This window comes from Camelus ferus, chromosome 2, assembly GCF_009834535.1.
Source record: "Camelus ferus isolate YT-003-E chromosome 2, BCGSAC_Cfer_1.0, whole genome shotgun sequence".
NCBI classification, from domain to species: domain Eukaryota; kingdom Metazoa; phylum Chordata; class Mammalia; order Artiodactyla; family Camelidae; genus Camelus; species Camelus ferus.
This window is the reverse complement of record NC_045697.1, coordinates 99,330,933-99,352,655: the sequence shown is the minus strand read 5'-3', so window position 1 is coordinate 99,352,655 and position 21,723 is coordinate 99,330,933. Positions and strand designations below refer to the sequence as shown.

Here is a 21,723-nt window from a genome sequence, read left to right as displayed (position 1 = left end):
GAGTGACAGTGTCAGAGAAGGAGCAGATTCTCTTTAGATTTGCGGCCAAGGGTGTGCGGGGTTGGGGGAGGGGGAGAGAGATATTGTGGCTAGGGACATGTGCAAAGCTCATTAATATCTCATTATGTTAGAATTGCAGTCTCCCCGCAGATAGGCGTTAACATTTGCAGTGCCAGAGGAAGGGCTTTGGGAAAGCAGCATCCCTTCCCCCCGACTTTTTTTTTTTTTTTTTTTTTTTGCAAGCCCCAGCAAGCTCCACACACTTGTTTTGCACCAAGGGAGTGGTGGTGTTGAATTTGTGAGGGAAGTCTGCTAGCAAACCCCAAAGGCGTGACAGTGAGCGATGCAGTAGAGTGAAGTGAGACGGAAAACTGTAGTGTCTAAATAACAAAGTAACGGGCCTTCTCAAGGTGCTGGGAAGTGATGGAGGGGGAGAACGACTGACCGGCAGCCAGGAAATGGAGATTGTGGGTCTTAAGCATGAGCCATCCAGGAGCCTGGGTGTGAGGAGTGGTGGACAGACAAACTCCAGTTCAGACCCAGGCCTCACAGAGAGTCTGTCCTTTGTATCCTGAGTTTGCCTGGGGCTCCTGGGGGCTCCCTGGTGTCAGCCAATGTAGCATAAAGCAGAGAGGAAAGAGGAGACCACTGAGAAGTAGAGAGGAGAAGAGGGCAGGGGGATTCAGCCAGTGGGATTTGGGGGGACTATATTCTCAGCTGCCACCCCCAGCCCGCGTTGGTGTGGGCAGACCAAAGGGAAGGTTTTAAAGCAGATAGACGTTTCTGTGCTGGGGGGCCTCATTCTCTTCAGATCCGACCTGGCTGGGCGCAAACCAGTCCAGGCTTCACCCCAGGATTAAATCCCTGTAGGCCACAGCTTGGTAGCCCTGGCCCAGGCTTGACCCTGCACCTCACTCACCCCAGGCCATAATCCCAGGGACTCCAACACTGAAACAGGAGCCTCGTGGGAAGAAAAGTTGGAGACGTGTTCTGTAGCAATTACAACTTTCATGCAGACACTCAATCCTGCTTTGCTAAAGGATCAGTTATTTCTGCCCTGAACCAATGTGTGTCCTCTATCCAGTAAGGAAAGGTGGGTGGTGGCCACTCTAGCAAATAGTTACACGACAGAATGGACCAAAACACACTGGGTATGGATTTTGTATCACGAAGGCGCCTTAGAGTAAGTTGAGTTCCAGTTCTTTGAGAATATCCCGTTTCTGCCTTTTTGTTTCCTAGAGTTCTGATTTCTACCTTAGAATGTTCTTTCTATGAATGTCCGGCACTCGGGTTCTGTTCACAGCACAACTGGACAGGGACACACACAGAGATCCAGAGGTGTGGCCCAGGTGGACACTCAGCCCACGTTCTGGAGGCAGTGAGTGAATGAGGGAGCTGCATGGACTTGATGGACGTCCTATAAAGTGACAGGGCCGGCTTTCAAGTATGGTTTGTGAAGACCTTTATGGTCACACGTTGTTCTGACTTATTAATGCAACATTCCATAAAAATATAGATTATCCATTAACTTGCAGAAAGGCAAGAGTTCATTTCACCGTTGAAAGCCATTTGTGTTCCTTTAGGAAAAAAAGAAAAAAACAAAGCTAGAGTCCTGTTGGCCATTAGTTTGTTATGTACAACAGTGCTTATAATGAACACTTAAAAATAAATGTGTTTGATAATCATAACCAGGTTTATTTAGGTTAGAAATACAGTTATGGCATATAGATACTGCTGAGGTGCATTAAACAAGGCTTTTTATGGTGTGGCCTCTATAGTAAAAATAGTCAAATTCAGCCTCTGTGTATTAAAATCTATTATTCTTTTGACTATACGGCTTTGACAAATCAAGCCAGAGTCATAAGAACAAAGCTAGGAAACAGTTCAGATGCTATCATTTCATGGCTAAATATAAGAAAAATATGCCTTATGCAGTTTATGTGTTGACTTTCCCAAGCTTGATTCCATTAAAAAAAAAAAAGGAAAAAAAAAGAACTAAAAAACAAAGAATTGTTACAAACAGAAGAGTAACTTCTGTACGTAACCACGGCAGGTCCCTGTGGCAGGATGTACCACGTTCTACAGGGTCATGCATGTTTTTCCTGTGCAGCTCCTGTCCCTCCAGCCTTTTCAGTGGCTTCAGTAAGACCCACACGGATTTGTGCTCATCAGGCTGTCATCTCCCAGTATTGAAACACTTCCCTCTTATATTCCTTTGCTTTCCTTTCCTAGGAAACAGAATGGAAGTTAAGTTTCATCCAAACTTTCTACATCACACACACACACACACACACACACACAAAATGATGACATCCAAATTGCCCATTTGAGGAGAGGAGAGTCATCTGGCAGAATTACAGCTCAGAGTAAAATGGGATACCACTTTCAGTTAAAAAAGTGAATGCCTAGCTCCGTTCAGGATTTTGCCATGAATAAAATCTTAAAGTGAATTATCAGAAAATCAAGGGTGAGATGGGACTTAGAGAGATCTTTCCTTCCCTCTTCCATCCCCCTTCTTCAGTGGAGACCATCTCTAAGTCATCCCAGATGGCTGTTCTATTTTTAAAGATCTCCAGAAAAGGAGATTCTGCCACCTCCTCAGTAACCACTCCAGCTCTCTGGTTCCTCACGGCCAGTATAGTTTTTTTCCGAGAGCCCTAGGAGGGAGAAAAAGGCATGCTGTCCTAGCTTTAGGGACTGGGCTGTTCCTCTCTCGGATTTTTCTCCTCAGTGGACACTCTGAGGTATGGGCAATGTCTTTCCCTCTTCAGTGAAAGAAATTTTTTTTCTCTAACCTTTGGCTTTAAATGAGATTTGCGGGCTCCTTAGGAGTCAATTGAAAATTCTCAAGGGCCTGCTGCATACACAGCCCTGTCCTAGGTAAGAGGATGAGCATCAAGGAAGTGTACTTACTACAGTCCAAGAGAAGAACAAGGTCACACCCACCCAGAACTGACTATCTGTCCTGGACAGACTTATTTACGGAATCACTCATTCATTCTTTCATGGCAAAAATACTTACTGACCCCAACCATGGGCCCGTCCCCGGGATAGACACTGGGCACAGACACATCAGTGAACAAGAGAGGTGAGGTCGTAAACATCAGTGCACCTACACTCGGATGCAAGAATACCAAGCCCAAAATAAGAAGCAAGACAATTATAAATTGTGATAAGTGAGATGAAGGAACTAAAACCGTGACATGCTCGAGGGCAGGTGGGAGATGTAGTTAACTGGGATAGGGTGGCCAAGGACAGCTTTCTGGTTGATACTTGAGCTGAAACCCGAAGGATGGTGAGGATCTGGGAGGAGCGGGTTTAAGGCAGAGAGGAAGCAGGTGCAGGTGCAGATGCAGAGGAAGAAAAGGGCAGGAGGAGAGGCCCGTGTGGCCAGAGCGCAGTGGAGAGGGGAGGCTGGCATGACATGACCTTGGAGACACCAGCTCATCCAGCGCTTTGTAGACCATGGTCACGAGTGTGACTTTAGAGATTAGGACTCTATGGAAGGACGTTAGGCAGAAAGACATGCTCTGGTTAATCACGATTATGCTGGTTGCTCGTGGAGACTAGATTGGAGAGATCATAGTTGGGAAGCAAGGTGAACAGTTACGAGGAGAGCCCCTGAGTCCTGGGGAGAGACGAGGGTGGGGTGAACGCTGATGGGGGCGAGGAAGACTCAGACAAGGAGGTACCTGGGTAGAGGGGGTGCTGAAAACACAGACAGCATTCCATGCATAGGTTTACCCTATTTTAAGGAAACAAAATACATTGAAATGAAAAGTTTTTTAAAAAGGAGTAATTATCCCCCTTATAAAATGATTCACCACAAGTATCTATTATATGAAGTAAGGGAACATGTGTAAATGTCTTTGACTATAAATGTTAATAAGAGACATAAAATCTTAATAGACAGATCATGGAATTAGAAGGAATTGTAGAGGTCATTTTCTCATACCTTCCACGCAATAAAGAACCCCTTTTATAAGTCCCTGGCAGATGAACGTGCAGCCTGGTATGAAAACTCACAGGACAGGAAGCTTAGTAGCCTCACAGGGAAACCTCTCCTGTTTTCAACCTCCCTAATCATTTTTAAAGGTTCCTCCTTACAGAGAGGCTGAATTCTTTCTCCCCGTAACTTCCAACCATTGATCTTAGTTCTGCATTCTGGAGCAACATAGGTTCTAATGTATCCTAATCTAATCCATTTCCTACGTAGCAATGGTCAGCCATTTACAGAGGAGCTCTGGCGTTCCTACTCCCCAACTCTTCCCTTTCTCCAGCAAAATGTACTTGGCTCCTTCCCCTGTCTCATGTGGTAGGGTTTCTGGGGCCTTCTCTGCCCTGGTTGTGCCCTCTTGCTGCATTGAGAGCTGATAAGAATAAGGACTCCAGTATGAAGCCCAGCCTTCCAGCTACCATTGGTGTAGAACATATCCAGTCTCCCTGGATCTGAAGAACGCACACTCATTAACGCAACCTAGAATTTCAGAAGCACGTGGCTTTGAACTTCAAGGAAATCGAAGCTGCTTATAAGACAGAGTTCACCCAACCTTGTTTGTTACTGCTAACCTGTAGGAGAGTGGTCTTTGGAGGCTCATGAACCATGCTGAGAATCTGATGAAAGCGTTAGATCCTCTCTCCTGAAAAAAAACAAAAAAAGAAGGCATATAGCCACAAAATTTTGCATACAACTTTTTGGCGTTCTCAGAGATCCTAAAATCCATTTTTGTGTAAACTTCAAGTTTAAAAACTCAAGCAGTATTCATATCGTGGACCCCTGGTTCTGTCATCTAAAACTGTATGTTTGCATTATCTTTTTCTTAATTGATGTACAGTCAGTTTCCAATGTTGTATCAATTTCTGGTGTACAGAATAATGTTTCAGTCATATGTATATATACACATATTTGTTTTCATATTCTTTTTGATTACAGGTTACTATAAGACATTGAATATAGCTCCCTGTGCTATATAGAAGAAATTTGTTGTTTATCTATTTTATAAATAGTAGTTAGTATCTGCAAAACTCGAACTCCCAATTTATCCCTTCCAATCCCCTTTCCCCCGGTAACCATAAGTTTATTCTCTATGTCTGTGAGTCTGTTTTTGTTTTGTAAATAAGTTCATTTGTGTCTTTTTTTTTTTTTTGGATTCCACATATAACTGATATCACATGGTATTTTTCTTTCTTTTTCTGGCTTACTTCACTTAGAATGACATTCTCCAGGTCCATCCATGTTGCTGTAAATGGCATTATTTTGTTCTTTTTTATGGCTGAGTAGTATTCCATTGTATAAATATACCACAACTTTTTTATCCAGTCATCTCTCAATGGACATTTAGGTTGCTTCCATGCCTTGGCTATTGTATATCAGTGCTGCTGTGAACATTGAGGTACATGTAGATTTTCAAATTAGAGTTCCCTCCAGATATATGCCCAGGAGTGGGATTGCTGGATCATATGGTGAGTCTATTTTTAGTCTTCTGAGGAATCTTTATACTGCTTTCAATAACGGCTGGACCAAACTGCATTCCCACTAACAGTGTAGGAGAGTTCCCTTTTCTCCACACCCTCTCCAGCATTTATTGTTTGTGGACTTTTTAATGATGGCCATTCTGATCGATGTGAGGTGATACCTATTGTAGTTTTAGTTTGCATTTCTCTGATAATTAGCAATGTTGAACATTTTTTCATGTGCCTATTGGCTATTTGTATGTCTTCATTGGAGAATTGCTTGTTTTTGGATTGGGTTGTTTGTTTTTTTGTTGTTAAGTTGTGTGAGCTGCTTATATATTCTGGAAATTGAGCCGTTGTCAGTCAAATTATTTGCAGTATATTTGCATTATCTTGATACTTGATAACAATATTGTACAGGGGGATAAGGAACACCCACTTAAAAATCCCTACAGCTTACTGTGAAATTATTAATGGAAGAGGAAAGTTACAAGAAGTCTTCAAGTGGCATTGTTGGACGTGTTGCTTGTGTTACCTCATTTAGTGTTTACAACCATCTTCTGAACTAGAGAATATTAGTCCTGTATTATGAGGAACATGAAATTAAAGTAAAAGATATTAATAAAGAAAAATAAAGAGAATTGGAAAGATTCAGGTGAAGGTGAATCTTGGTTGCTGGCCCTCGGTACTTTTAGGAGCTTAAGGTCGTGTTTACCTAGAGCACAGCAACTCAGATGTTATGAACACATTTGGTTTCCTGGAAAATGTGTTCTTGTGTTGGTGCTTTTGTAGTGATGTTCCTGGAGAGAGGTCGTCAAAGTGATTGGTCATTCCCATGGCCCCCATGGACAGCATGCCAGTATCTACACCATTCTCTTTAGGATTGGACCGGGGTTGGGTTAGTGGCCAGTATGTGTTTACACCTGAGCATCTCCGACAGCTGCAGAACTGTTCTGAGAACATCTGAAAGAGCTTCAGCCCTCACAGGAACTCCCCTTTCAGAGGGTACCTCCTGATGTGCCAGCCAACCCACTGCAGGGAGAGGGCAGTTCTGAAGACGCCTCCCTCTTTTTCTGTCTCATTTCAGAGCCACACTCACAGCAGAATAGTTTGGAAATGAGAGGCACATTCCATTCACAAGTGGAGAGCCATGTAACGGAAAAGCATAGGCTTTGGAATTCCAGTCTCAACTCCTTCACATGAGCTATGTGACCTTGGGCAATCTGTTTAATCTCCCCAAGCCCTCATTTCCTCATTTGTATAAATGATGTTATTACCTTGCAGGGTTGATGTGGGAATTAAGAGGAAGAATTTTGGATTTGCCTGGCATATAATGGATACAAAAATACATGGTTGCTATTTGCTAGTAACTTCAAGGAAAGCTTAAATTGTTAGGGTGGGTCTAGGTAACAGTAGATTTGGGTTCAGTAGTACCATCAGGCTTACCCTGTTTTGGAGCTGGATTCCTGGGCAATTCCAGAGGGATTCCTGTCCCCATCTTCAACCCTCATCACCACCAAAATTTTGCTGAAGGTAAAGAGAAAGTCAGAGTGTGTCCACCAAGAACCCATCCTCCATGCAAGGTGCCATGTCAGAGCGGGGTTCAGAGGACTCCCCAATGCTGGGCTGTCCCCAGCCTCCCAAGGGTACCAGATGTCATGGTACCTTGGACTCACACACACACACACACACACATAAACACACACACACACACACACACACACACACACACACACCTCTGAGTTGAAGCAATGTGCAAATTTAGCAGTGAGCAGACCTCAGTGGTAGTTCCCAAGGACATTTCTGAGAATCCTTGGTTCCACAGTCATAAAAGCAGAACTAAATACTGGGCAGGGCTAGTACTGCTTATGCAAGTTCTATGAGGCTCTATCTAAAAGTCAAGTTTAAATATAGAGATGGAGCTAGCTAACCTCATCATTCTGTGAGGCATTAGATGTAGACTAGATTGGGTCGCCTCCCTTTGCTAATAAGGAAACCGGCTTCATTAACTGAAGGAAATTAACTTGAATAATTTTGTAGCCTGAATCTGTTTCTGAAGAGGGGCAGAATTTTCCCCTTCCTGTGAGCTGATGCTCGTACAGCAGTCAATTCAAGAGGCTGTGTTAGCATGCTGTTACTGCGACTGACGAATGTGATACTTTCCCCATCAAACTCTGAAGCCTTTTTCCTTGCTCCTGGAATACCTGAGCACAGAGTAATAAACTATCCAGAATGATTTTGCAACCTGAGAGTCATTTACATGGCTTCGTAATATGAGAGTCAAATACCTACTCTCAGGAAGTATCAGCCTCCCAGTTGACTTAAGATAATTGAATGATTTTAGATTTATTGTGTATATACTTTTCTCCTCAGCCTCTGATTCTAAGCAGGCATAAAAATCACATCCGAAAACCTGAGTTTTGATATTTGAGTTGACTCACCTGAGTTAAAACCAAAATATGTAGAAATTTGGTTATCAATTCCAGACTTGGATTCCTTTGTCTCTTAAAACCTCAAGTTTCCAGTGGAGCTGAAGGTACTATCTTTCCTCTGATGCGACTCTGGGGCAATTCTGCAAGGGGCAAGGAGAGAAAGATGCTTTTGACTGTGTTCCAATTTGTTTCGTTTTCCTTGTGAACTGATTTGTACGCTGTGCATGATTTTCTTTCCCAATTAGTTTTGAATTTCTCTCGTTTAGCTCCAGATGTCTGTTGTGGTTGGATCTGGTACAGTTTGCTTAGGTGTTTTGCTGTGTTCTTTTCTTTCCCTGCCCTTCGTTTAAAGGAGGTCTAAGCTCGCAGACCAGCTATATTGCTGGAGAGACCTGCCACCTTTACAGGATTTACTGTGGTCATTTTCTCTTTTTTTCCTCCCTACAATATGGCTCTTTGTGAATTAAAATCAAGGTTCCTGGAGCTGGAGGTAGCAACAGGGCATGGGAACCTAGCCACATTATAATGAATAATAATAATAACTGTCTCCCTCTGTTGTGAGCTCTTCCAGGCCAGTTGTGTCCTGTGCATCTTTGCACCCCCAGCTTCTCACGTGGGGCCTGGTGTATAAATGACGCTCAATGAGTGTGAGTTGAAGGAAGGAACTAATTTTTGCAAACCACTTTATAATTTATAAAGAGACTCCACATAGCAACATGGGGTGATTGTTTTCAAGACCTCGACAAAACCATTTCCTCCCTCATTTCATTATGATTATGAAATTGCTTTGGAATTTTGGAACAGTGATACTTTTACTGTATGCCTTTCATGAAAAGCCAAAGTCTAATTGCTTTTATTATTATTTTTTTTAATGCGAGGGGCTGTGGAAGGGAGGGTTACAGGAGGGAAAGGGTTTGTTAACTGGATACGTTTCTTGTCAAGAAATTTAAATATTGAGTTATCTCTGGAATTGTTTTTATAACTGCAGTTTACAGCTCTTTTCCTCCTGTCTTACTAGGATGTGGGTGAATCTGCACAAGAGTAAGAGGTATGTTTTCAAGGGAGAAGAACAAATAGGCAGCAAGGAAAAGACTGTTTTTGTGACTTGTGTTTTGACCTGGCAAACGCTCAAGGTTATTCTGCTCAACTGAATAATCCACGTTTCTTCCATGTTAGCCATAGCTGAGCTCTCCTTCCAAGATACCCTAACCAGACTCTCCTGCTGAGATATTTTGAAGGATTTTGACCGTGGTCTTGTGCTGCAGCCCACGGCAGTGCAGACCCCAGCCTCTTCACTCCCCCAGCCACAGCGCATAGGCCTCGGACAGAGACTCACCCAGGAGTCGTAACCAGGCAGCTTTTTCTTAAATGGCTTAATCTCTAGGCACTCATTACCTAAACACTTTCTCCCGTAAAACTCAAGTGTAAAAGTAGGAAAATAATTGAAATTATTGGCACTGTGGCTAAAGACCAAAGTCAGCAAAAGCAGACAAACTTAGGAATTTTAAAAAATTAGAAAAGTCTTTGATTTTTACAGGTGAAGCAAGAGATATTCTCAGGCTTACAACCCAGAAAAAAATTCGGGGGCCCAATGTAGGTGAAATAAAATCCAGAGGAGCTTCCAAGTAATGACAGCCCCAAGGTATTGCTTGTACACATCTACGCCACCTGCTTCTGCCCTGAGACACTGAGATGTCTTTCCTTAGATGCCTTTCCCTTGGTTTTTAGAAGCATGCAATTTATAGGCATGCCCCATTTGTTCCTGTGAAAGACAGACAGAAAGAAAATCTTTCAGCAAGGGCTATGATTCAAAATACATATTGCATTGACTAATTCCCTGTATTATTGCAGTATGTCAGAAAGCACATTGCTCAGAGGTGGGACGCACAGTAATTTGGAAATACTCATTTTGGCCTTGGTTTGGGATGACCTTGGCCTGTTGCAGACTTATACTGAATTAGTTCCTTGGGCTGCCGTAACAAAAGACTACTGACTCGGTGGCTTGAAACACCAGAAATTTATTGTCTCACAGCCCAGGAGGTGGGAAGTCCAAAGTCAAGGTGTTAGCAGAGCCATGCTTCTCTGAGACTCTGCATGGATTCTTGCCTCTTCCTAGCTTCTCATGGCTTGCTGGCATTCTTTGGCATTCGTTGCCTTGCAGCTACATAACACCAGTCTCTGCCTCTGTCATCACATGGTGTTCTCCCTGTCAGTCCCCATGTCTCCACGTATTCCTCTTCTAAAAGAATCCACCTATGTTGGATTAGGAGCCCAGTCTACCCCAGTATGACCTCATCTTAACTAATTACACCTGCAGTGACTCTATTTCCAAATAAAATCAACTTCTGAGGTACTGAGGGTTAGGACTTCAACATATCTTGTCAGAGGGGAGCACATTTCAGTTCTGTGGCAGTGGCTATACCTCTGCTGCAGAGCCCTGGGAAAGTTCCCCTGGTCTCTTTTTTTTCAATTGAAGTATAGTTGATTTACAATACTTCAGGTATACAGCAAAGTGATTCAGTTCCATATATATATGTACATATATATTCTTTTTCAGATTCTTTTCCACTATAGGTTATTATAAGATACTGAATATAGTTCCCTGTACTATACAGTAGGTCCTTGTTATTTATCTACTTTATATAGAGTAGTGTGTACCTGCTAATCCCAAACTCCTAATTTATCCTTCCCATATTCTCTTTTGGTAACCATTAGTTTGATTTCTGTGTCCGTGAGTCTGTTTCTGTTTTGTAAATAAGTTCATCTGGGTCATTTTTTTTAGATTCCACATATTAGTGATATCGTATGATATTTGTCTTTCTCTGTCTGACTGACTTCACTTAGTATGATAATCTCTAGGTCCATCCATGTTGCTGCAAATGGCAAAATTTCATTCTTTTTATGGCTGAATAGTATTCCTGTGTGTGTGTGTGTGTGTGTGTGTGTGTGTGTGTGTGTGTGTGTATTTACCATATCTTCTTCACCCATTCATCCTGTTCTTCTCTTAAAAAGGACCAACTGTACAAAACCTTCATTCACTTCTCTCCTCAAGCCCTTGGTTTTTCCTCCTCAGCAGTGTTCGTCCTTGGAAGTGAGGTCATTGCATCAACATCAGTGAGAAAATTGAAACTATTAAAGCCAAGCAGCCTCGTCCATCACCACCTCCATACACATACACTTCTGTCTTAACGTACCTCTTCCTCATGTTTGTCTTTAGGTCAGTCTTTTGATGACTCTGATGTGCCATTCTTCATGGATTCAAAAGCAAGTATCTCAATGGGAATGTAAAATAGTACAGCTCTATGGAAAACAATGTGGTGGTTCCTCAAAAAATTAAAAATAAAACTGCTGTATGATCCAGCAATTCCACTTCTGCATATTTACCCAAAGGAATTGAAAGCAAGGTCTCAAGATGTTTATAAACTCATCTTCATAGCAGTGCTATTCACAGTAGCCAAAAGGTGGAAGCAACCCAAGTGTCCATAGACAGATGAGCAGTATATACATATACTGGAATGTTAATTCAGCCTTGAAAAGGAAAGAAATTCTGAGACATGCTACAACGTGGATGAACCTTGAGGATATTACGCTAAATGAAATATTTGGTCACAAAAAGACAAATACTCTTATGATTTCACTTAGACGAGGTATTTAGAGTAGTTAAATTCATAGAGACAGAAAGTAGAATTCCGGTTGCCAGGATAGGGGAGAGGGGCAGATAAGGAGTTACTGTATAATGGATATACAGTTTCAGTTTTGCAAGATGAAAAGAGTTCTGGGGATGGATGATGGAGATGATTGTAGAATGATGTGAACATACTTAATACTGCTGAACTGTACACTTTAAAATGAATAGGTGGTAAATTTAATGTTGTGAGTATTTTACCACAAGTAGACATCTCCAATGCAATTTTTTCTGTGTCCCTCCTTCCTTAGCCTCCACTTCTCCTGCTCCCTGATTTCTCTCACCTTCAAAGCCACTCAGGACTTCCTTTTCCAGAAAAACCTTGACCTCACCTCCTCACATATAAGCCTTTTCCCTCCTGCTTTTCCAAACAAGATTTCTTCTAGAGAAGATGTCACACCCAGCATCTCCATTCTTCACTATTTGCTTCTCTTACTGACCAAAAACCTGGCATCCATTTACAGCAGAATTCTAGAACTTTGCCATCCAATAGAGTAACCGCTAGTTGCATGTAGCTATTTTAAATTTAATTAAACTTAGTGAAATTTAAAAGTTGGTTCCTCAGTAGCAGTAGCCACATTTCAAGTACTCAACAGCTGCCTGCAGCTAGAGGCTAATGTGCTGGATGATGTGGATACAGAACATTCCCATCATCTCAAGAAGTTCTGTTGGACCAGCAGCACTGTTCTTGAACAAGAATTCTCAACCTCAGGAGAGTCACTTAGAGGGCTGGTTAAAACACAGAGTCTGGGCCCCACCCTCAGGGTTTCTGATTCCAGAAGTGTGGGGACCCAGCCAAGAATCTACATTTCCAACAAGTTCCCTGGTGCTGTTGATGCTGCTGGGTTTCCTAGAGAAACCTTCTCCTAGATGCCCACTGAATTACCCTGATACTAATTTAATGGTCCGTTAGTGCTCATTTGAAAGCTGCAACTGACATGACAAGTCTGACCACAAACTGTTCTTCTTTGTTTTGTCCTACTTTCTTGATGATGTTTTATTTTAATCTCTCACTGATACTGTTTCTTCTCTCATCTAATTAAAAGGGCCCACCTCCAACCATGTGTTCATTTGCTTTGGGAATTTTTGCACTCACGTTATTTCAGCCACCTCATAGGTATGGATGGATGACTCTCAAACATAACCTAATTTCCAAAGCCCTATCTTCAGGTCTGTGAGCTAACTGGATTTGGATATAGCACTACTTTTGAACACTCTGATGTTAGAAACAAAGCTTCTTTGTCTCTACCCTCTCTAGCCAATGAACTGATGCTTCCCAGATCTCTGATAATTGTTGCCATGCATTTCTTTAAGTGATCTTAAGACGCTTTGCATGAAAAGCTCCATAGACATGTCAAGTATTGAGTGTACCTGTTCATTAAATATTCATGCAGTTGAAGAAGGCACCACTGCAGTGTGCTGAGTAATTTCCTTACTGCCTTTCATCCCAGTGACCAACTGTTTTATAAACTTAATCTGCTTAATCCTTTCCATGAGGTATAGTAGGGGTCACACACAAGTATGCCCATTTTCAAATTAGAAATTAAGGTGCAGAAAAGTTGAAGAGTGACCAGAGTCACAAAGCTGGTTAAACTCCAGCCCAGGGACTCCAGCTAACATGCATGACTCCCATGCTAAGCCCCCAATCCCCTGCAAAGCCCCCAACTCTCTAGGAAGGCCCCCAATTCCCATGCAAAGCTCCAACTATTAGAGACAATAAGCTTCTGGGTTTTAAACATAAAAAGAAATTGCTCGATGTGATTCAACGTGTGCTTCGCATAATGCATTTCTGTGACACTTCATAGTAATGAGATAATTACCATGGGTACAGTATTAGAGTATACATATTCTGATAAGTTACAGCTGTAAGAAATCAGTAATGGCCATTAATCATGCCATGTTCATTCTTTACGAGTCTCAGACTAAAAGGTAAGTTGCAGATCTCCAACAAACCTAAGACGAATTTTATAGTCATCATTTCTGCCATTTAGAGGAGGAGTTCATGAATACAATAGACTCTCCCTAATTTAAACTAATTTGGGCAAAATGCTGCCTGAATTGAGAAAAATCAGCATTGACGTATAGTAGTAAATATGTACTACCTGTGATGTATTTAAAAGTAACAACTGCAATTCAAACTAGACTATTAAACTGTTAGTAAATAAACATCCTTGGCAACTACTTTAATTAATATATGAGAAGGAATCATAATACATGTATCAATCATTTATTTAAATTTGTCTCTTGAGTCCTTGAGTCTGTGAGACCCATTTCTGTCTTAAGTTAGCATTCCCCTTGTAATCTTTATTATTCCTATTCTTTTACATAGTAAGCTCTCTCTCTTTTTTAATGAAGTATGGTTGATTTACAATGTTATGTTAGTTTCAGGTGTAGAGCACGATGATTCAGTTACATATATATTTTTTTCAGATTCTTTTTCTTTATAATTTATTGCAAGATACTGAATATAGTTCCCTGTGCTGTACAGTAGGACCTTGTTTATCTGTTTTATGTATAGTAGTGTGTATCTGCTAATCTCAGACTCCTAATTTATCCCTCCCTCCACCCCACTTTCCCCTTTGTAACCATAGTTTGTTTTCTATGTCTGTGAGTCTGTTTCTGATTTGTAAATAAGTTCATTTGTATCTTTTTTTGATTCTACATATAAGTGATACCATATATTTGTCTTTGTGACTTACTTCACTTAATTCATAATCTGTAGGTCCATCCATGTTGCTGTAAATGTTATTTTATTCTTTTTATGGCTGAGTAGTATTCCATTATGTAAACATACCACAACTTATTTATCCAGTCATCTGCCGATGGACATTTAGGTGGCTTCCACGTCTTGGCTGTTGTAAATAGTGCCACTATGGGGTGCACATTGCGGTGTGTGTATCTTTTCAAATTGTAGTTTTCTCCAGATACATGCCTAGGAGTGGGATTGCCGGATCATATGGCAACCGTTATTTTTTTTTAAGGAGCCTCCATACAGTTCTCCATAGTGGCTGCACCAATTTACATTACAACCAGCAGTGTAGGAGGGTTCTCATTTCTTCACACCCTCTCCAGCATTTATTATTGTAAACATTTTAATGATGGCCATTCTGACTGGTGTGAGGTGATAACCTCATTGTAGTTTCAATTGCATTTCTCTAATAATTAACGATGTTGAGCATCTTTTCATGTGCTTATTGGCCATCTGTGTCTTCTTTGAAGAAATGTCTATTTAGATCTTCTGCCCATTTTTTTATTGCATGGTTTGGGTTTTTTTGATATTAAGCTATATGAGCTGTTTGTATATTTTGGAAATTAATCCCTTGTTGGTTGCAGCATTTGCAAATATTTTCTCCCATTCTGTAGGTGTCTTTTCATTTTATTTATGGTTTCCTTTGCTATGCAAAAGCTTTTAAGTTTACTTAGGTCCCATTTGTTTATTTTGCTTTTATTTCCATTACTCTAGGAGATGGATCCAAAAAATTATTGCCGTGACTTATGTCAAAGAGTGTTCTGCCTATGTTTTCCCCTGGGAGTTTTATGGCTTCAGGTCTTACATTTAGGTCTTTAATGCATTTTGAGTTTATTTTTGTATATGGTTTTAGAGAATGTTCTAATTTCAGTCTTTTACATGTAGCTGTCCAGTTTTCCCAGCACCACTCACTGAAAAAAACTGTCTTTTCTCCATTGTATATTCTTGCCTCCTTTGTCGTAGATTAATTAAGAGTAAGTGCATGGGTTTATTTCTGGACTTTCTATCCTGTTCCATTGATCTATGTGTCTGTTTTTGTGCCAGTACCATACTGTTTTGATTACTGAAGCTTTGCAGTCTAGGCTGAAGTCAGGGACTGTGATCCTTCCTGCTCTGTTCTCTCTCAAGACTGTTTTGGCTACTTGGGGTGTTTTGTGTTTCCATACAAATTAAAAAAATTTTTGTTCCAGGTCTGTGAAAGATGCCATTGATAACTTAATAGAGATTGCATTGAATCTGTATATTGCCTTTGGGTAGTATGGCCATTTTAACAGTATTGATTCTTCCAGTCCAAGAACACAGTATATCTTTCCATCTGTTTGTGTTGTCTTCAGTTTCTTTCATCAGTATCTTATAGTTTTAAGAGTACAGGTCTTTTGCCTCCTTAGGTAGGTTTATTCCTAGGTACTTTATTCTTTTTGATGCAATGGTAAATGAGATTGTTTCCTTAATTTCTTTTTCTGCTATTTTGTTGTTAGTGTATAGAAATGCAACTGATTTCTGTATATTAATTTTGTATCCTGCAATTTAAACTGAATTCATTGATGAGCTCTAGTAGTTTTCTGGGAGCATCTTTAGAATTTTCTGTGTATAGTATCTTGTCATCTGCAAACAGTGAAAGGTTGACAGTTTCTTTTCTGATTTTGATTCATTTCTTTTTCTTCTCTGATTGCTGTGGCTAGGACTTCCAAACTATGTTGAATAGAAGTGGCAAGAGTGGACATTCTTGTCTTGTTCCTGATCTTTAGAGGAAATTAAGCTCTCTTTTTTGTATATAAGGATAAATATCAGGTTGGTCCTTAGTGAAGCTACAGCTAAAGGCAAAATTAGCAGGAATTGAATTAATCATGTCTTACTACACAATGCATAGAAACAGCAATAGTAGCAAACTTTTTCATTCTTTTAAGTTTAGGAACTAGTTACATATTTTAGAAAAGAACCACAAAGTTAAGAAGAGACCTAAAATGTCAATTGATGCATCTTCCAATTCTATCCTAATTGACCTAGAGAGATTAAAATTCTAGGCTGTTAGATCTGTAAGGGATTTTAGAGATTATTTTGTCCAGGCAAAAATGGAGGTAGAAAATAGTCATCTGACTTGCAGAGAACACACAGCTTGGACATGAGAGAATTGATTCTAGGATCCGGAGCCCATGACTGTAAGCCCACACCTATCTTCATCTTCTTGGTGAAATACATGATAATCCATGCCCAGAAAAGGTGGACAACTCTTACTTGCAACCTGGTGCAATTACTCAACTGGCACATTTAGCTTTTTTATGGAATTTAAGGCCATTTATTCAAAATCACTCATGTGGAGGTGGAGAAGCAACCACGCTCCGTTCTGTTAATTAGCCAGCTTAGCCTAGTTATGGTGGCCAGAATGGAACATCACTGTTGTCTACATCAGACAAGTGCTAAGCGTAATGGGAACATTTCCCCATAGATACTTAGGAACAAAAGGAAAAAGTGCACAGGCTCTAAATTTCCTTGAAAGCAGCGATCTTAGGCATCTTTCCCATCTTCTGCACCCAGCCCAGCACCTGACACCAAGCAGACCATCCTAAAGTGAGAAATTCTTTTAAATGAACCATGTAATTTACACACTTGGGTTTCCTTTTTTTTTTTTTTAAGACCCTTGTGATTAGGATTCAGTGTAATTTTTCTTTCAAATTTACTAAAGCCAAGAGACCTTTGCAGAAGGATGTAATGAATTCTTCCTCTCTGACTTAAAATGAGGCCCTTAGTTACTCAGTAACCACCTGCCAAATTAAGCTACCCTTCTGAGTTAACAGTGCCTTCCAGGGTGATTTTGAAAGTGAGTCATTGATTTGAATCCAGAGACCAAACAGAGTGAAACAAGCCTTGGAGATCAGGTGGCCCAGCCCTCTCCTTTTGTAATTGAGGAAACGAAGGTCCAGAGAGGTTAAGTCACTGCTGCTCGATCACATAATTAAGTTTGTTTAGTTGCTGTGCTTTAGTGAGATCTGGAAATGCCACATGCGTAGTTTTGCTTTTCAAGTTCCTGACGTTTTCTGTTGTGTATGCACTGAAGGTATTTTTAAATACTGATAAGCATCTGAATGCAAACCTCATTTAGTTAAATCAGGCAGTGTGGGCAGTCTTCAGTGAAATCTATTACATTGCCTTGTTTGATGACTTTATGTTCAGCTCTTTTTGATTTGTGGTGTTTGATTGGACAAAGGGTAAGAAAATATTCATTGCAGTGAAAAAAACAATCCTTTCTTTTGCATTCACATAACTTCAAAATATCCCTAAAGTCATCACTGGTTGTTACTAAAAAAATTTTATTTTGAAACTGAGAGCAAGGTGAAAAACATTCTGTCCCAGTGGAGTTTCAGAGAGCCATAACCATGCAAAAGTAGGTGGTTACAGAAAATATTATGCAAACTTAACTGTAGCATTATAATGGAAACCACATAAATGATATCTGGATGGCTAGGTAAGAAAGATAAAACCAGTGAAATACATACTTTTGACTCTATATCGTTACAGTACATTTACAATGCACCACAATTTGAACAGCAAGTTGACAAACTCTGGATCTGTTACAAGCAAAGTGATTGATTGCACAGGGCATTGGGCTGGAGCAGGAAATTCTGACTCTCATTCCTTGTTCTTTCCCTGAATTAGGTTGTGGCCCCACTCTCTGTGCCTTGGTTTTTCCCTCAGTGCATCTCCCCGAGGTCAGATGGATTATCAGTGGAAAGTAACATTTACTAAGCTTCAGAAAGCAAACGTCACCATTCAGAGTCTTCTAAATCATGACAGGCTACTTCTGAGGCTTTGCTTGGTGTCATCTCTGACTACACCTCTTTGCTAATAGTTCAGGGGCAAATATGAAGTGGTTTTTGAACTTGGCATTACAATTGGGAGACAAATGCTTTAAAAAAAAACAAAAACAACTCTTGTTAAGCTGTGTATCAAATAGCAACTGTCCAGCTACTTGCCTCAGATAAGTCTGTGCTGTATTGATTTATAAGTTAGGAATAACTTTAGCTATTTGCTTAATCAGCCATGCAGGGAATGATATTGGATCATGTTATGGTCTGAATTGTGTCCTCTCCCAAAATTCAGCTGTTGAAACGGGACTGTATTTGGAGATAGGGCCTTTAAAAGGTGAGGAAGTTAAAAAATGAGGCTGTTAAGATTGGCCTTAATCCAATCTGACTGGTGTCCTTCTAAGAAGAGAAAATTTGAACACACAGGAAGACACCAGGGATACACACACACATGGAGAAAAGGTCACAGTGAGAAGGTGGCCATCTGCACGCCAAGGAGAGAGGCCCCAGGAGAAACCAAAACTGCCAACTCCTTGGTCTTGAACCTCCAGCCTCCAGAGCTGTGAGAAAATACATTTCTGTGGTTTAAGCCTCCCAGTCTGTGGTATTTTGTCATGGTAGCCCTAGCAAACTAATACAGATCACTTCAAACACCTTACCTTTTGCAACCAATGTCTATCACTATGAAATTGGAAGTTAGCATTGCAAAGGGACTCTTTTTCCTCCAGGGTCTCTAAAGACCTTCTGGGGAAAGTCCAAACATCTTACCACGGCAGACAAGCTCTCCATGATCTATGTCGCTCTGCCTTCTCCAGCCTCATTTCTCAGTGCTTCCCCCTTGACACAGCTTCTTAAGTTTCACTTAGAAGCCAGGCTTTCTTCTCCTTTGGTGTCTTCTCCTCACTATGAATCCATCCTTCAAGTCTCAGCTTACATATCAGTCCCCCCAGGAAGCCTTATCTCATCTGGACTGAGGAAATGCCCCTCTGTGGTGTTTCCACAGCTCAGGCGTCTACATCCAACTACCTTGTCCTTGCTCATCTGTTTCTTTCCCCTTCACTCAGAAGGTTCTCGAGGTCAGAAACCAAAACTTGTTCACTGTCACGTCCCTGGTGCCTGATCTGGAACCTGGCACCCTGTAGGTGTTCCGTTAGTTGAATCAAAGCATGAACACATCCGTGCAAGATATTCCTTTAAAATAGTGATTGAGCACCTAACCTGTGTAAGACACTGAGAGGACAGAGATACGTTTAAATCAGGTTAGTTGCATTAGTGTGCTTGGGCTGCCATCACAAAGTAGCACACAGACTGAAGGCTTAAACATCAGGAATCCATCTCCTCACAGGTCTGGAGACCAGAAGTCCAAGATCAAGGTGTCAGCACGGTTGGTTTCTGCTGAGGTCTCTCTCCTTGGCTTGTCCGTGGCCATCTTCTCCCTGTGTCTTCACATGGTCTTCCTTCTGTGTGTATCTGTGTCCTAATTTCTTCTTCTTAAAAGAAGGGCACCAGTCAGATTGGATGAGGGCCCACCTGCAGGACTTCACTAAAGATCCTATTCCAGATACCCTCACATTCTGAGCTGTTGGGGGTTAGAGCACCCACATATGAATTTGGGGGGATACGGTTCACATTCATCATAAGCACCGACTTCATAGGTTTTTACCACCTTGGGGTACCCCTGGGGTGAATGTAGACTACTATGTTGCTGTCTCCTTTGAAAGGTTATTTACTATAAACATTCAGTAATAAGTCATTTTCGTCAAGAAAGGGGCATTTTGGAGTTGATTGTTGTTTCCAGGGGTTGGAGTGGGCTATTATATTGGGAGTTCCACACCCCCAAGAATAAAATCCCAGAGGAGGAGTTGATTGTTGTTTCCAGGGGTTGGAGTGGGCTATTATATTGGGAGTTCCACACCCGCAAGAATAAAATCCCAGAGGACTAAGGTACGTAGGCCCTTCAGAATGTGATGGTGATGGCCAACATGACCAAACTCACTGGAAATTAGCAGTCTGCAGTGGCTCATACTTGGTTAACCCCCAGGAAATTCAGTGGCCATGTGTCCAGTTCCTACCCAAGAGATGGAAACATCAGATGCAAAGGTTTTTCTCTGATCTTCACTGCTCGACTTTCAGGGCTGGGAGAACTCTGCAGGACACGAAAGTCTGGTCTTTGGGCTTCAGATTGGATGTAGAGGATTTAGGTTTATGCTCCTTAAAGGGCAAAGAAAGGGTCCACCCAGGATCAGCCTTGGTCACTCCTTGTGCGTCACAGAAATCGCTGCCCATGGAGCCAGAGTGAGGCTGTGGGAAGAGGCTGTGTAAGCGACTCTGTTGCTATAACAACAGTACCTCGGTCTAATTTCTTTTGAAAAATGAATTTCAGCTGGTGGGATGAGGCTGGGCAGCTTCTCCCCACAGAGGAAAGCTCTGCCGACGGCCTCCGGAGCTCTGCTGTTTTGTGGATCCAGGGCATGGTGCCCCGCGTGCCGCTGCTCGCTGGAACATTCTCAGAGCTGGTTAAGTCATACCCACATTGGCCTGAATGTGAGAAAGCACCTGCCTACGTGTGGATGTCATCACGCACGGGTGATTCATCCTGAAGAGAAAAATCCTCTCCTTCTGCCTTGTCTCATATTTGGGCACAAAGTCACTCTAAAGACATGTAAATAATGGTGCTCAATTGGCTGGCAAATGAAGGCGAGTCCTGTAGCTTTCAACTTTGGGGTAAAAATCTGCTCAGAAACAGAGATGTGAGAGTCAGATGCCGTCCAGAAATCAGAATAACGTCCTGTTTGCTCCCTGAGATGGTATGTGAGTGTGTGTGTGTGAGAGAGAGATGAATTCCCTTCCAGGAGGTAGCTCTTAGCTTTGCTTTATGTAAACTTCAACTCACAAGGAAGAACAAGGTCTGACCTCTTTGAGGGAAACTAGAGGCTTTTTATAGACTGGACGATCTTATTTCGATACTTCTGTTTTCCAAAGGGAGATAAACCCAGGCTGGGATTTTATTCAAAAGCAGTGTCAGGCCCAGGTGCTGTGGGCTGTTTGCATCCTGTAAGCAGCGTGTGCAGGACTTCAGTGCCTTGGAGGCCCTCCTGGAAGGGGCTGGAAACAAAAAGAAGGATTTCTCGTTAAAAAGAAGGGACATGTTGAGTAAACAGTGAAATAAAAATATTCTTGATTCCTACCCAAGGGAGCGAAAAGTACTCAGCCTCCCTGAAGTATTTCTCCCCCCGCCTCCCAGAAAATGAGCAGGTTGAAACCTCCTGCTTCGTTCTAACACGCCTGTTCTCTGGTCTGTGTTGTCGGTGTGTCTCCAGCTGTGAGTGGTGCAGATAAGATCTGATCTTTTCATTGGCCCTTTACCTCCCTATGGTTTTTCCCTTCTTTCTCACCAACCTCCTTGGCCGTCATCTCTTCGCAGCTCAGCTCTAAATAAAATCCCATTAGGAATTTCAGATTTAATACAAGGTCATGAATACAAGCAGGTTTGACTAGATAATGTATGCATGACTTCCAGTGGGAGATATTCCTCGGGAAATTGTTTCTTATCCTTAAAAATAAATGCAGTGTAATGTGTGTGTGAGAGAGAGAGTGTGT

General features: G+C 41.5%; 1 protein-coding gene and 1 long non-coding RNA gene across 5 annotated transcripts in view; both read left to right on the top strand.

The window, feature by feature from the left end:
- MAML3 (mastermind like transcriptional coactivator 3) overlaps positions 1 to 21,723 on the top strand; it is a 391,314-nt gene that overhangs the window by 201,515 nt on the left and 168,076 nt on the right. The gene's annotated exons all lie outside the window — the stretch shown is intronic.
- On the top strand, positions 982 to 21,559 carry LOC116658684. Its single transcript, XR_004313940.1, has 3 exons — positions 982 to 992; positions 9,505 to 9,511; positions 21,120 to 21,559. It is a non-coding gene; the product is annotated as an uncharacterized LOC116658684 (long non-coding RNA).